The following is a 17716-nucleotide window of genomic DNA, read 5'->3' on the forward strand; positions in this document are numbered from 1 at the left end:
TGAATGCTAATATATTTATCGTGCTAATATAGTTATCGTTATAGTTTTCGTTATTGGTGTGAACGTTAATATAGTTATCGTGCTAATATAGTTATCGTTATAGTTTTCGTTATTGGTGTGAACGTTAATATAGTTATCGTGCTAATATAGTTATCGTTATAGTTTTCGTTATTGGTGTGAACGTTAATATAGTTATCGTGCTAATATAGTTATCTTTATAGTTATCGTTATTGGTGTGAATGCTAATATATTTATCGTGCTAATATAGTTATCGTTATAGTTTTCGTTATTGGTGTGAATGCTAATATAGTTATCGTACTAATATAGTTATCTTTATAGTTATCGTTATTGGTGAGAATGCTAATATATTTATCCTGCTAATATAGTTATCGTAATAGTTTTCGTTATTGGTGTGAACGTTAATATAGTTATCGTGCTAATATAGTTATCTTTATAGTTTTTTATTGGTATGAACGCTAATATAGTTATCGTTATAGTTAATGTTATTGGTGTGAAACGTTAATATAGTTATCGTGCAAATATAGTTATCTTTATAGTTATCGTTATTGGTGTGAATGCTAATATATTTATTGTGCAAATATAGTTATCGTTATAGTTATCGTTATTGGTGTGAATGTTAATATAGTTATCGTGTTAATATAGTTATCGTTATTGGTGTGAACGTTAATATAGTTATCGTACTAATATAGTTATCGTTATAGTTTTCTTTGTTGGTGTGAATGCTAATATATTTATCATGTTAATATAGTTATCGTTATAGTTTCCGTTATTGGTGTGAATGCTAATATATTTATTGTGCAAATATAGTTATCGTTATAGTTATCGTTATTGGTGTGAATGTTAATATAGTTATCGTGTTAATATAGTTATCGTTATAGTTTGTGTTATTGGTGTGAATGCTAATATATTTATTGTGCTAATGTAGTTATCGTTATAGTTATCGTTATTGGTGTGAATGCTAATATAGTTATCGTGCTGATATAGTTATCGTTATAGTTTTCGTTAATGGTGTGAATGCTAATATATTTATCATGTTAATATAGTTATCGTTATAGTTTGTGTTATTGGTGTGAATGCTAATATAGTTAATTTTCTTGTGTGAACGCTTATATAATTTTTTAATAGTTATCGTTGTTGGTGTGAACAGGGCTTGATACATTAATACGTGAACCTCAGCGCAGGTGGAGTGTATCAGGTCTGGTCCGTGTTCTGCTGATGCAGGTGTGTTGATCTGGTTTGTGGTCAGTAATCTGGTCCGTCAGATGCTCTGGATCTTCTGCTTCTCTGTGGATCTGTGATGCTGACGGGTTCTGCTGGGTCAGTGCTTCTGTCGGATCTCTGCTTCCTGCTGGAGGAAACACATCTGGATCCTGCTATGCACTACTACAGCATGAGTGTGTGTGTGTGTGTGTGTGTGTGTGTGTGCAGCTTCTGTGTGATAAATGATGCATCTCTCGCTCAATCTGAACACCAGTGTCATTAATAATAAAAATCCAGACGTTAGAGAAACAGCAGCCGCTTGAAGCCTTGAGTTTTTGTGTGTTTTAGAGCGTGTGAAATTAAAATCGACCTTGTTTACTTTATAAATTCACGTTAGCATCAGGGTTATTATAGTTAACTAAAACCATACAAACATTTTCATTACTTGAAATATAATAAACGTTAACTGAAATAAAATAAATAAAATAAAAAGCTTAAACCTATTTTATTTTAACTAGTTGGCAAGCAAAAGTTATCTTTTTTTTTGTTTGTTTAAGTTGAAGTAGTTAAAATAACTAAAACATAAGCTATATAGACATTTTAAAAACTAATAAAAATGAAATAACAAATGACTAAAACTAAAACAAAACAGAAAATATAAATAAAATGTTCTATTTTTTATTTAAATTCTAATATTATTGCATATAATTGTGAAATATAATTCATACTTCTATTAATTTAGTGAAAAACATTATTATTTTTAATAAGTGCCACTGTTTAAATGTTTGGGGTCAGTAAGGTTTTTATTTTATAAAATAAATTAATACTTTTATTCAGCATGTATGTATATGTCAGTGTTATTTTACTATCATTTTTTTTTGTTTTAATTTTTTTTTTTAATTTTGTATTTTTTTTTTTTTCATTTTAGTTTTAGTAATTAGTTTTAGTGTTTGTCTTTTTTAATACGTACAGTGTATATTAGTTTTTATTAATAATATATATAATATATAATTTTAATTTTAATTTTTACTTTGTTATTTAATTGCATCAAATTAAACTAAATGAAAATGAAATAGCTTTTATTACTATTATTATTTTTATATATATTTTATTTTATTTCAAGTTTTATTATGGTTTTAGATTTAGTTTGACTATAATGACCCTGATATGCATTTAATTCATCAAAATTGACAGTACAGACATTTTGTTACAAAATGTTTCTATTTCAAATAAACGCTGGAGCAATGGCTGATGAAGATTCAGCTTTGCATCACAGGAGTAAATTACATTTTAAAATATATTCAATTAGAAAACAGCTATTTTAAATTATACTATTTCAAAATAGTACAGTTTTTACTGTATTTTTGATCAAATAAATGCAGCCTTGGTGAGCAGAAACATGACTTCTTTCAGAAACATTAAAAGTCTTACCGACCCGAAACTTTTGTGCATTTTCATTTGGAAATGCATCACATTACAGATGTGAAATGAGCTGTCAACAGCGCTTCGTGCTAGTTTTTAAAAACACTCTTGTGTGATTTCAGCGTGTCGCTTTCTGTTTCTCAGGCTGGTTTTAATGTTTAATTTGTTGAATTGAACATGGTAAAGTGTGTTAAATAGAGCTGAGAGTACCACAGTCTGAAGGCACAATTAAATTAAATTAAACAAGCTCAAAACATTCATTGAGGTGGTGCGATTATGAAGAAATCTGAGGAGATTCAAAGTTAAACAGGAGTGAACAATGATTCAGAATCAAGACTGAATCAAATAAAGTCATTACTCGTTGACAGTGTGTGATAAATGTTGTTCCACGAGGCTTTAACCAGGGTAGACGGTAAATTAGACCTGTTTATATCAGACTAGATAACAAACACAGACTGAATCTGATTTGAGAATGTTCAGGTGTTTCAGTAGATGGCAGCATTGAGTCAGTGAAGGACTGGTTTAGATTTGCATGTTGATCTTTCATGAGATCGTAGTGACTAAAAATGGAAGATTTAAAGAACGGTCATGTTTGGTTAATGCAGCAGCCCCAAAGCGCTTAGGAAAATATGAATGTCAAAATATGAATGTCAAGTGTCTTTTAAAGATGCACAAACACGCTTGCAATGAAAACACTGACCGTTTGTTTGGTTTGAAATGCTGAATCAGTAGTTTGTACATGAACTACTACACTTATTCATCTACTAAAAACACCAGAAGAGTGCAGCATTTGAGACTCTTGATCACACTCACACTGTTAGAAGAGTGACTCACAAACAGTTTTTTTCAGGCGATTTAAGAAGGAATGGGAAAATCACTCTTTAGCTTTTGATATTAATGTCCTTCATTCATCGTGAGAAGCAAATATGTGAAGCATTGTGCAGGAAAATGATCTGCTGAATAAAGGCATTCGCACGTGTCTTCAAGGACTTTATAATTCACATTTCAATGGGATATTCTCTCTTTTTTTTTAAAGCAGGTGCACTGATTGTGATTTTAAACTACCGATCAAAGGTTTTTGAATAATTAAGATTTTTGCAGTAAAAACAGTAAAATTATGAAATATTATCACAATTTAAAACAGCTGTTTTCTATGTGAATATCTGTTAAAATGTCATTTATTTCTGTGAATCAAAGCTGAATCATTACTCCAGTTTCTTTCTGTTCATCAGAGAATCCTGAAAAACAAAATGTGTCATGGTTTCCACAAAAATAATAATCAGAACTGTTTCTTGAGCAGCAAATCAGCATATTAGAATGATTTCTGAAGATCATGTGACACTGAAGACTGGAGTAATGATGCTGAAAATACAGCTGCACATCACAGAAATACATTACAGTTTAACAGATATTCACATAGAAAACGGTTATTTTAAATTGCAATAATATTTCACAATTTTACTGTATTTTTTTATGAAATAAAAGCAACCTTGCTGAGCATATAAAGACTTCCTTCAAAAACATTCAAACCCCTGATTATTCGAAACTTTTCCATGCATGACAGTACTGAGAGAATCAGAAACACCTGTACGCGTTTGCAGTCGAGTCTCGCTCCCTCAGACAATGAAACGCACATCAGGCCTGATTAATCGATGTGACCGCCGTTTCCATGGAAACCGCCTCCAGAGACCCGGCTGGGCTTTGTGTGGCCGCTGAACCCGCGCCCAAATCGCCTGTGATGAATGAGTTTTGTCCCGGTTTGATTCTACCGAGACCTGGTGGAGGTAGTTAGTTAAGAGCAGCACTGAGGCGGCCTACATTCACCCAGCGGGGCCACGGGCCCCCGAGGGCCTCCCGACACGGTTTCTAGCACACATTATAATGAATGTTGCACAAATGTGAAGAATCATCTTCACCAGCCCTAAATTACAGCACAACCGGCCGAATCTGCCTTTGTGTCAGTTGTGTTTATATCCGGATTGTTTTGAGGCCCTATAAGAGTGCGCTTTAACCTTAAAACCCGTCTTCTGGAGCGCGAACCGGCCACCTTTGGCCTGCTAATCAGCTGGTGTAAATGAGGAAGCGCCGCAGTCATTATTTTTCCTGTTAACTGGCTCGGAGCTGCAGGTCTCTGGTGTCCGTGCCTCGTTTCTCCAGCTGGACTCGATCTGTAGTTTCCTCACAATGCACCGCCACGCTGTGATAGTGAACGTCAGTCTGGACATAGACATTAGATAGATATAGATGAAGGTTGAGGAGCTTAAAGACTCAAGAGAGCTGTAAAAACTCTCTGAGGAAACAATTTTCACTTCAGTAGAAATAAAAAGAGCCAAATGCGTCACTAGGCGTCATCCAGTGAGAGTCTAGAGCAGGGGTGCCCAACCCTGCTCCTGGCGATCGACTGTCCTGCAAAGTTTAGCTCCAACTCTAATCAAAGACACCTGCCTTTAATTTTTAAGTGATCCTGAAGACCCTAAATAGTTGCTTCAGGTGTGTTTGATTAGGGTTGGAGCTGAACTTTGCAGGACAGTCGATCGAACCGCATAAACACATTTCATTACACCAAATACACAAAATAATGTTCTTTTTAGCAGCATCATATGACCCCTTTTAATTTAATTTTTTTTAAGTTTAAGTTTGTCTTCTAATATTTCTGTTTTATTTTATTTAAATTTTATCACTCTGTCCAGTGTTATATTAGCATTTTCTACATACTATTACATTATTTATTATTGTTGTTTTGAATTAGCTTTTATTTTCATTTTCATTTTAGTTACATTTTTAGCCATTTTATTCTGTGCTTTTGTCAGGTTTGTTATTTTTTATTCATATTTCTATTTAGCTTTAATTTATTTCAATTTATTTTAAGTAATTTTAGTACTTTAACTTTTTTTCAGGTAGTTACCAAAGCAAAATTTGTAGTTCTGCAACAACTATGGTGCTGATGGATAAAAACATTTCATTAAAAAGTAAAAAGTAACTTCTTAAACTACAGCATCAGCAAGTGCAATTTACCAAACTAAGATTAAAATACATTTAGCTGAACACGTCCAAATTAATAAACATCACTGCTGAACTTTGCATATAATTTACATACGAGCCCTAAGTTTTATTATATTTGAGCCAGTACGTTTATGAACTTTATCTAAGCAATATTTGTATAAAATGCAATTAAGAAATAATTAGATAAAAGATGTGATAGGTCAGTGATGTACACTGTAAAAATAAATTGCGTAAACTTTACGGTAAAAAAAACGGCAGCTGTGGTTGCCGGAATTTTACCGTAAAAATTACGGTAGCAACATTTTAGGTTTTACGGTTGTAACTTAAATTTACAGTTAAATACCATAATTTCATTAACTGAAATTGTTAATATACCAACCTATTGAAGTACTGAAATTTGTTTTGTAGCTTTGTAATACACTGATAACCACCAAATCCAGGAGGTGATGAGAAAGTCACACGATGAACCAAAGCCCATCACAAGCAGCTTTTAAATATTAACATATATAGAAGGTGCACAGTGTCATTCACACAAACACTAAACACCATCATGGTAACACACATGAAACTGAAATAATGCAATAAACATTCATTTAACAACATTAGGTGCAACATACAACCCTAATATACAAAACCGATAAGAAAAAACGAAGAAGAAACATAGTTATTTAAAAAAAAAAACATAAAATTTGAAATGTAATGCAAGGAAATTCTGGGAATGTCAATTTAAGGTTATTCACTGATTATTCAATCTTTTTCCGCTTCCAAAAACGGTATACTAGCATACAATTACATGTAATGTCCAATACAGTTTTTCACTGTATATAGTAGGGGAATTTACCGTTAACCATTTAACAGGTTTTTACGGTAGCATTTTTACAGTCTTTTACCGTTAAATTCACAGTAATTTTTTACAGTGTAGTAAATCTGTCGTGCGGTAACTGACTGAACTACAGCTTCAAGTAGTGTCACCAAAACATCTTTTTTCCAATGATTTCCAACAAATCAGGTAAATGTTACTTGATTCATGAAGTACCTGCTGTATTTTATGTCATCTTAGTAGTAAAATAGTTAAATGCTGTTGGTCATTGCTATGTTTTTGACTGGGTTGTATAAATTAGGATGCTTCTATTTTGAGATTTGGCTAATTTGGGCTTTTCAGGCTAGTGGAAAGAAACCATCCAAAATACACATTTAAGTGTTTTACACTTTATCTATTTACGTCTGTAGATTTTAATTGCAGTATATATCTTTAAAAAGTTTTTCCTCCACTTCAGCAGCACTTACACACTCCAAACTTAGCAGTTTTATTCCTCTCTATATTCTGAAGGTTTTTATAGAAGGGTTTGTTTATATCATTCACGCTGATTTTATTTTTGCACTTTATTTATTTGCGTCTGTAGATTTAATTTACAATACATATTTTTAAAGGCTGTTTTCTCAAAAGGAGTTTTATCTCCACTTCAGCAGCACGTACATACACCAAAACTTACAATTTTATTCCTATTTATATTCTGAAGGTTTTTGCTGAGGGGTTTGTTCATATTTCATTCACACTGATTTATACAGCATTTTATTGCTAAAAAACATGGTGAAAATGAATGTTTTTCTGGATGTTTACAGTATTTTCTGATTTATGGAGTAATGAAAATGGATGTCCAAAAAAAACCTTTAAAACTAATACGTCAACAAAATTAGAGAAAATTTTGAACCTGACTTTATCCAATGTTCAGATTAGGGATGAAACGATTACTGGTTTGACGATAAATCATGATATCTTCAGTATCATTGTTAGTAGCTTGTAGTGTCACAAAATACCTTTTCAGAGGAGCTCGTATGTAGTTGAACTAGTTAAATGTTTCGAGAGGCTTGAGAACTACAGTTTCTGAGTCGCTTCACTAACACTGCTGTCGTGTTAGTTGTGTGGTGTGGATCTAGTTCTGCTGGCGTTTACCGTTGAGGTGATTGACGAACAGAGGAATTGTACTGACAGACCGAAACGTCTGCTCAGAAAATGCACCGTATCATCAGTCAGAGAGAGTGTGTGTGAGTGTCAGCATCACTCAGGTCTGTTTTATAACATCAGAGGCGTTTCTGAACCTGTGCCGCTCCAGCAGAGGGCGACGTCTCTCAGACTCGTGTGATCTGATGCCTCAAGTGCTGCTGGGAAGGTCCTACTTATGAGTGATTATGAGGCGATTCTAGTGAGAATCAGATGGACTCGTTAGGACATTTCTTCTTTTTTTTTTAGATATTTAGTTACACCGCAAAAAATAATGTTCTTCCTCAGTCATTTTGTCTTGTTTTCCGGTTCAAATATCTAGACATATTTAAATCAACATACATTTACTTGAGATGCAAAATGACTGAAAATATCAATATTCAGGATTTCTGAAAAGTTGATCACAAGGAAGTGAGTTTATGGTTAAAACGGGCAAATTCAAAGGGAAACCAAGATTATTTTTCTGACCCCATTGGCAGATACTTGTTTTTGTTTTAAGCAAAAACTCACGTTATTTTGGTACATTTTTTTTTTTTTTTTAGAAAACAAGACTTAAGTCCTTATGATTCTCAAGTAGATGTATTTTTGATTGAAGAATTTTTAGATCATTGTAATGGAAAAAAATACAAAAATGCTAAGTAAGAAAATCCTTTTTTTTTTGTAGTGCATTCCTATTTTTTTTTCTCAGCCAAACCCCTTAAATGTAAAATATTGACTTGAAGAACCCCTGAAATTTTAATAATTTAACAACCTCGGCTAATGGTCACATGACATGCAGGTAAACGTTTTTTTTTTTTTTTTTCAAAATTATAAATATATTTTTAAACAATTGTACATATATAGGCCTGCCAAAAATTATATTTTAAATTATATTGTTTATATTGTTAAATTATTTAGTTATTTATTTATTGTGATTTAATATGATGGTGATTTAAAACTTCTGTCCACAATTTTTTTTGAAATTGTGTGAATGTAAATCATGGTGGTTATAGTTTCATAAAACTAAAAATAAAACACAAAAAAAATTAATCACTTGAAATAAAATGAACATTAACAGAAATATATATAAATTTAATTGAACTTGATATACAAAAATAACTACAACTGAAATACAATTTGATAAAACTATATAGACATATTAAAAAATACTAACAAAACAACAAAATTATTCAAACATAAAAATGTGTAAAATAACACTGATGTAAATATAGCGCACGTTACGTTGCCAAATGCACATTAAACTCCCAGACCATGCAGAGATGGAGAATTCATGAGTAGCTGCATTAACTGTGAACCGAGCCGCTCTGAAAGCACGCTATTATTATGAACCGCTGCGCTCATGCAGAGAAATGAAGAGCAGAAGATGCATGCACATCAAATGTTTTGATTGATATTTGATCTGTATATTATTATTCTCATACCGCGGTAGAAAATGATTTGGTCGCACTCGACCACCTCGTCACCGCAGTCGCATTTTCTAGCAGACGTCTTTTCCATTCTTTATCAGCTCTTTTATCAATTACGATCAATACCGTTTTGCTTTTGTCATGATTCTTTAATTGGCATTTCCCACTGATCTGTCAGTCTGCTCAAATAATACATCAAAACATTGCACACTACTCTTTTGTTTACAGCTTTTTTTGCTAATGTAGTTGTTCCATACTTGCAGAAAATATTTTGTACAGAATGCATGTTAACAGTATATGGTAGTGTGCTATTGAGAACACAGCCAGTGTGCAAATTGTCAGAATGATTGTTTGTTAGTATGTGTGTCTTTATGACCTGAGAAACCCTCCCTCGGTAGTGTGCGAGATGGTCAGTAATCATCGTTTATTGTCTCTGCTATTGTGCTGTGAGAAGCTGAAGTTGAATACATGCTGATGGACAGCGAGGGACACACACACACACTCTCTCTCACACACACACACACACACACATCAATAGAGGCCTGATTTTGTCCCTGTGAATCAATCAGTTCTCCACCCCTGATTCAATAAACCACTGCATACTACACACTAAAGACTGCACACACCACACACTCACTACTACACATCCACAATGCACACTTCACACTACATTATATTCTACACACTATTTATGAACTCTGATATATTATATAACACTAATATATACTGTAATCTACATGCTGTGCACTACATTACAATCTATAGACTATAGTAAACACATTACACCCACGCGCTACATACTGCACACTACACACACTAACATGTCTTAAAATATACGTTTTATACACTATAGAAAATACATTACATAGTGCACACTACATTATATTCAACATACTAAATACTGCATTCTACACACCATTTATGTTGTACACACTGCGTACACTACATACTGCACGCTACATACTATATTCTACACAACATTTATGAACACATTCTGCAATCTACATGCTGTACACTACACACTGCAGATTACACTCAATACACTAAAGAAAACGCACTACAAGTCAAGTCACCTTTATTTCTATAGCGCTTTATACAGTACAGATTGTGTCAAAGCAGCTTTACAGTGTTAAACAGGAAAAACGTGTGCTGACAATGCAAGAGGACAATAGAAAACAGTCAGTTTATCAGTTAAAGTCAGTTCAGCGTTGATTCAGTGAGGTCATCGTCTGGTTCCCGTAGTCTTCGATGGTTGTCGAGGTGATGAGGTCTTCACTGGGGATCTGTCTCTGGGGCTCATCTAGTTGTCCTGGTCTCCGCTGACATTCAGGGCTGTAGAAGTCCTCTCTAGGTGCTGATCCACCATCTGATCTTGATACAGACTGGATCCGTATGGCTACGGTGACCTCGGTAGAATGAAAGAGACTAATATTTGCATAGATGCCATTCTTGTTACAATGTAGCGAGTACACCGGGTTTTATGGGAAGTGTTCCCGGTTCCGGTTGACCTAATTAATACAGCCAAACAATCCTTTAACGGATTTGAATTATAGAAAAGTGATCGTGTGTTGTGTATGCCACAATGGATTTTTATATTCTAGGTATTATCAAATGGCCAGTGTTTTGAGATCACAGCGGACGTGAAGGACAATAATGCGATATGAGCTTGCTCAAGTATTGAGGTGCTAAACCATTCAGGGCTTTATAAGTAATTAGCAAGATTTTAAAATGTATACGATGTTCAATAGGGAGCCAGTGCACAGTTGACAGAACCGAACTCTAGCTGCTGCATTTTGGACCGATAAATATCACATCTGTTTTTTTCAGAATTTATCAGTAGAATATTACTAATCATCCAGTTAGTTTCACAAATTGGTATGTTTCGTCGGGCCACGAAGAAATATAGAGCTGAGTATCATCAGCATAACAGTGAAAGCTAACACCGTGTTTCCTGATGATATCTCCCAAGGGTAACATGTAAAGCGTGAAGAGTAACGGCCCTAGTACTGAGCCTTGAGGTACTCCATACTGCACTTGTGATCGATATGATACCTCTTCATTCACTGCTACGAACTGATGGCGGTCTGGAATTGTTCCTCAGGCGATCTATAGCAAGCTATCTGATGCGTTACTGTAGCTGACGGCTGCATGGTTATAATTGTATCTCTAATAGTATCGATCTTGGAAGTAAAGTAGTTCATAAAGTTCATAAACTCCACACACACAATACATAGTGAACACTACATAGTACACACAGCACTTTAAATTAGCGTTCAGAATATGAGCTCATAAATAATTATCATAAAACACTCCTCTAAAGGACACATTTTCCTTATGTCAGGGAATAAAATGAGAAGTGCGTCGTAAATCATCTTGCCCGTTCATCCCAGGTTACGAGATCTTGTCAGCACTTTGCAAAGGTTTGTCACTCAACGTCATGGTTGCCATGGAGACAGACGGTTAGTTAACGGGCTAAAGAGGTTAAGCAGAAGGGTTGAGTTGAGAACGTGGGCCAAATGAGGTGTGAGTTTGATGCTGATGGATCCTCGCGGGGGTTTCGTGTTGCTAATATGTTGTTTCAGAGGTTGATCACGGTTGTTGGAGAATCTGTCTGCGGTTTTGTCTGAACTCTGTTAATGTCCGTGATGTGACCCGCCATGCTGCGTTTCTGATTGGCACGAATATGTAGACATTACCTTCAGAAACACAGAAACGGCCGTTTCATCCAGCGGACATCATCACCATTTCAGGTTGAGCGTCTCTATTTTCAGATGAAAGCATTCAGAAGCGTTTGTGAGGCCTTGCGCTGAACGGCTCTATAAAGCTGAATCGTGTATCTGACTGTTCGCCGTGACGGGTTGGGCGTGTTTCAAACGTCTCTCTGGGTTTGCACTCATAACACAGCTCATATCTTCAGAGAAATCTCAAGTCCATCTTCATTTCCTCAATGTCAGCTGATGCTGCTGTGATAAAAGTGCTTATACAGTTTGTTCTTTATGAATGCACTTTAAATCTCTGCAATATTTTGAAGTGGAAAAAGAGGATTTTTCTTCTAGTCTTTGGAGAAATATGCATTTTTTGTCATTTTTTGTCAATAAATTAATCTAATGTATAACTATAATGTCTTGCATACACTACATACTGCATGCTACATACTCCATTCTACACGCCATTTATCAACACTATCTTATTCTGCAGTCTGCATGCTGTACACACTGCATACATTACATACTGCACGCTACATACTATATACTACTCACCATTTATGAATACTTATTTTGCAGTCTATATGCTGTACACACTGCATACACTATGCACGGCATGCTACATACTCAATTATACACGCTATTTATCAACGCTATCTTATTCTGCGCTCTGCATGCTGTACACACTGCATATACTACATACTGCACTCTACATACTACTCACCATTTATCAATGCTATCTTATTCTGCGGTCTGCATGCTGTACACACAGCATATACTACATACTGCACGCTACATACTACATACTACTCACAATTTATGAACACTTATTCTGCAGTCTATATGCTGTACACACTGCATACACTACATACTACATTCTACACACCACTATTGAACAATTATTCTGCAGTCTACATGCTGTACACACTACATACTGCACACTGCATACTACATTCTACGCACCATTATTGAACAGTTATTCTGCAATCTACATGCTTTACACACTGCATCCTGCACACTACGTACATACTACTATATATACTACATTCTACACACCATTATTGAACAGTTATTCTGCAATCTACATGCTTTACACACTGCATCCTGCACACTACGTACATACTACTATATATACTACATTCTACACACCATTATTGAAGAATTATTCTGCCGTCTACATGCTGTACACACTACATACACTGCATACTGCACACTAAATACTTCATTCTACACACCATTTATGAAAGCTAACTTATTCTGTAATCTACATGCATTTCCTCCAGAATCGTGCAGTTAATTCAACCTGAAAAACATAATGTTTGTTTTTAATAAATATTTACTTGCATTTGTTACTTGCAGCATTGAGAACCCGACTGATGCTTTTGGAGTAGTTGCACTGAATTGTAGTTCGTATTATTTTTTTCACTGCAAGTGCAAGTGGCTTCTTAATGAGTTTTTCATTTGTTTCTTCTTCTTCTTTTTCTTTCCCCAGGCAATCTACCTCATGAACAGTTAAATGTTCTCCCCTACTGTTCAATAAAAAGATATGCAATACCACTTTTATTTACTTAATACTATCCTACATCTTATTCCATTCCTTGTAAATTCTATTCTATTCCATCTATATACCACAACTGTACAAATTTTGTCTATTTCTGTTTATTTATGTGTATTTAATTCACACATCTTTATTTTTTTATTATCTGTGTGTTGTTGTTGTCTCTGTGTACTGTAAGCTTGTGTCACCAGAACAAATTCCTTGTATGTGCAAACATACTTGGCAATAAAGCTCTTTCTGATTCTGATTCTATTTGTTTTCCAGTAAAAATATTTAAAAAAATCTTAAAACTAGATAAATTTACATGAGAAGCCGCAATACGATATTAAAATGAGTGTATTTTGTCTTAATGCACTGGTAATGATTTTTCACATATTTTTAAATGTTTATAATAAAATCTAGTTGGGATCTTATGCAGTGTTGCTTGTTTAAATTTTTTTTGATATTTTAACCAGAAAACAACACAGTAATACTCATTACGAATATGATTTTTGCAGTTTTTATTATTCGTTTTACGATCCCGACTGACAGTTGTTGTTTTTTTTGTTTTTTTGCAGTGTAGTGCAGGGTTTTTAAATCTTAAGTAATTTTGCTTCTTTAGTAAATGTATGTTGTTTTAAGAATGTTTAGATATTTGTACTGGAAAACAAGACAAAAACACGTTATGCATTGAACGTGTGCATGCTAATGTAAATGCCAAGGCTGTCTCATCCAGGAATTACTATGGGAACATTCATTGAAAATTAGAGGAAGCTGCTAAAGGAATAATTACGGCGACTTGTTCTCGAGGCTGCTGTTACTTAACGTGAGCGGCTTAAAAATTAATCAGCTGCTAAACAAACACACAAAACTCTCAGTGTGTGAGTGAGTGAGTGAGTGAGTGAGTGTGAGAGAGAGTGTGTGTGAGAGATAGTGTGTGTGTGTGAGAGAGAGAGAGAGAGAGAGAGAGAGAGAGAGAGAGAGAGAGAGAGAGAGAGAGAGAGAGAGAGAGAGAGAGAGAGAGAGAGAGAGAGAGAGAGAGAGAGAGAGAGAGAGAGAGAGAGAGAGAGAGAGAGAGAGAGAGAGAGAGAGAGAGAGAGAGAGAGAGAGAGAGAGAGAGAGAGAGAGAGAGAGAGAGAGAGAGAGAGAGAGAGAGAGAGAGAGAGAGAGAGAGAGAGAGAGAGAGAGAGAGAGAGAGAGAGAGAGAGAGAGAGAGAGAGAGAGAGAGAGAGAGAGAGAGAGAGAGAGAGAGAGAGAGAGAGAGAGAGAGAGAGAGAGAGAGAGAGAGAGAGAGAGAGAGAGAGAGAGAGAGAGAGAGAGAGAGAGAGAGAGAGAGAGAGAGAGAGAGAGAGAGAGAGAGAGAGAGAGAGAGAGAGAGAGAGAGAGAGAGAGAGAGAGAGAGAGAGAGAGAGAGAGAGAGAGAGAGAGAGAGAGAGAGAGAGAGAGAGAGAGAGAGAGAGAGAGAGAGAGAGAGAGAGAGAGAGAGAGAGAGAGAGAGAGAGAGAGAGAGAGAGAGAGAGAGAGAGAGAGAGAGAGAGAGAGAGAGAGAGAGAGAGAGAGAGAGAGAGAGAGAGAGAGAGAGAGAGAGAGAGAGAGAGAGAGAGAGAGAGAGAGAGAGAGAGAGAGAGAGAGAGAGAGAGAGAGAGAGAGAGAGAGAGAGAGAGAGAGAGAGAGAGAGAGAGAGAGAGAGAGAGAGAGAGAGAGAGAGAGAGAGAGAGAGAGAGAGAGAGAGAGAGAGAGAGAGAGAGAGAGAGAGAGAGAGAGAGAGAGAGAGAGAGAGAGAGAGAGAGAGAGAGAGAGAGAGAGAGAGAGAGAGAGAGAGAGAGAGAGAGAGAGAGAGAGAGAGAGAGAGAGAGAGAGAGAGAGAGAGAGAGAGAGAGAGAGAGAGAGAGAGAGAGAGAGAGAGAGAGAGAGAGAGAGAGAGAGAGAGAGAGAGAGAGAGAGAGAGAGAGAGAGAGAGAGAGAGAGAGAGTGTGTGAGTGAGTGTGTGTTTGTGAGTGTGTGTGTATGACTTGGATATTTTCATTTAGCAAAACTATTTTTTTACTGACTCCAAATGATATTTTTCTGTCTGGCCAAGACGTGATGCAACTTTCAGAAAGCTTTGCGAATAAATAATTCACTTTGAGAGCGTTTTCTTGATGATTCGCTGATAACTGAACAAACTGAATCTTTCCTGAAATGACTGAAGCATATAACAGAAACGCAAACTACTTCATTTCTGACGGAGTGAAAAGCGCAGATGTGAAGATTATGGGTCGTGAATGATTACGGAATCAAAATGTGCTTGATCTCATCCGGTTCGCTGTGTTATGAAACGTACTGTAACTTTCACAGGGCAGAAAAACAAAAAGTATGTACAAAGAGGACAGTCCCAGGATGAATTGCAATGAGCTGGATGATGGATTAGTTAAATATTAATGGTAAATATACTTGTTTCAATACTAAAGGTTGATTACTTGTGTATCTTTTTATGCTTATTAAAGTATTTTGTTATCATCTCAATATTCTTATGGATAACACTACAAAAATGATTTCTTCCTCATTATTTCTGTTGTTTTCCTGTAAAAATACCTAACCATTCTTAAATCTAGATGCATTTCCTGGAGACGCAAGATATAGAGTCTTCCTTTCTGAAAAATGCATCAAAATGAAGTGAGTTTTTGCTTAAAACATGAACGAATGTCTGCATGTAATAATTATTTGCAGATATGTTCTTGTTTTAAGCATAAGCTGACTTAATTTTGATGCATTTTTTTAGAGAACAGGATTTTATATCTATTATTTTCTTGATTTAAGAATGTTTCGGTGTTTTACTGAAATACAAGACAAAAAGTCTGAGAAAAATTAAGTGAGTTTTTACTTGAAACAAGAAAAAATATTTTCCAATGCGGTCAAAAAATAAACTTAATTCAAAGGGAAAACCAGATTATTTTTCTGACCCCATTTGCAGATATCATTGCAGATATTTGTTCTTATTTTAACTATAAGCTGACTTAATTTTGATATTTTTTCTTTAAAAAAGACAGTAATTTTGCTTCTCAAAAATATATTTTGATTGAAGAATATTTCAATATTTTACTGAAGAATGACACAAATACGTAGAAAAACTTACGAAGAGTTCGTACTTAAAACAAGAAGAAATATCTTCCAGTTGGTTCAGAAACTTAATTCAAATGAAAAACAATGTTATGCCATTGGCAGATATTTTTCTTGCTTTAATCATAAATTTACTTTATATTTTTTTTTCCTCCAGAAAACAAGTGTATATCCAATGTAATGTTGCATCTCAATGTATCTTGATTTATGAATGTTTAGATGTTTGTACTGGAAAATAAGGTAAAAAATACTGAGCAAGAACCCTATTAGAATCGATTATGAATCAAATCTTGCCCTCTTTGTGCGACACACGGAGTTGCTGCCTATGTAGTGTGTTCCAGATCACTCACACTAGGGTAAATGTCAGTTATGATGCTCTCTATGTAGGTAGTGCACACCAAGGCCTTTAGTGTGGTTCAAGTGCTCCGTGTGTGTAATGATCAGACTCGGTCCGTGTAAGTGCTACTGACAGCGTCTTTACCTGTAGTCGTCTTTAATCACTTTAAACAGACACTGGAAAGCCGTGAGACCTTCCCCTCCACTCGCAGGACCGAGATCACCTCCGTGACAGACGCTGAAGGGCACGATTAAGCATTCAGAGCGGCTCACGACTTCTGAATCAATCTCAGAGCCAGAGACAAAGAGAGATGTTCCCTGCTGTCAGTTTGATCCTTCAGGTGAAGGGAAATAATGGGAATGTCCGCTGCTCATGAATAACGCCACTGTAATGATGTCAGCCTCAGTTCTGAGGATCGATTGCTGTGGAAAATACAAAACCGCATGCTTTCCACGGGTTCATTGGGTCTGTGAGGCTAAACCTGGCGCCCAATCAGCAGAAATGGCAGGTTGCAGAGATGATTGGTTGTATGGAGCTAATGATCATGCCTGGATCTGTGAAGGCCGTGCCGTTATGAACAGAAAATCATCATCGTTAACTAAAACTAAACTATTAAAAATATTTAAAGTGTGTGTGTGTTTATATAAATATATATACACAATCTATAGTTTTTTTTATTACATTTTATTTTCAGTTTGTTTATTTTAGTGCATCACATCAATTTAAATTAAAATGAGAAATGTTGCCTTGTCAACTAGCTGAAATGTTTGATTGTTGTTGTGTTCTAATGTGTTAAAGTTAAATGAAAAATATTATTAAAGGGGTGGTTGATTGCGATTTCACTTTTTTAATGTTAGTTAGTGTGTAATGTTGCTGTTTGAGCATAAACAATATCTGCAAAGGTATGAAGCTGAAAGTTCAATGCAAATGGAGATATCGTCTTTTAAAATTCTGGCAGTTTAATGCCTACAAAAACGACTGGTA

At 35.3% G+C, this 17716-nt stretch overlaps 1 protein-coding gene across 1 annotated transcript in view; it reads left to right on the forward strand.

The window, feature by feature from the left end:
• The window catches only part of LOC107721208 (transmembrane protein 117-like), a gene marked incomplete at both ends in the record, with an annotated part of 24633 nt that overhangs the window by 3225 nt on the left and 3692 nt on the right, over window positions 1-17716 (forward strand). The window lies entirely within an intron of this gene.

The sequence above is a fragment of the Sinocyclocheilus rhinocerous genome, unplaced genomic scaffold, assembly GCF_001515625.1.
Source record: "Sinocyclocheilus rhinocerous isolate Xijiao unplaced genomic scaffold, SAMN03320098_v1.1 scaffold4410, whole genome shotgun sequence".
Lineage (NCBI taxonomy): Eukaryota > Metazoa > Chordata > Actinopteri > Cypriniformes > Cyprinidae > Sinocyclocheilus > Sinocyclocheilus rhinocerous.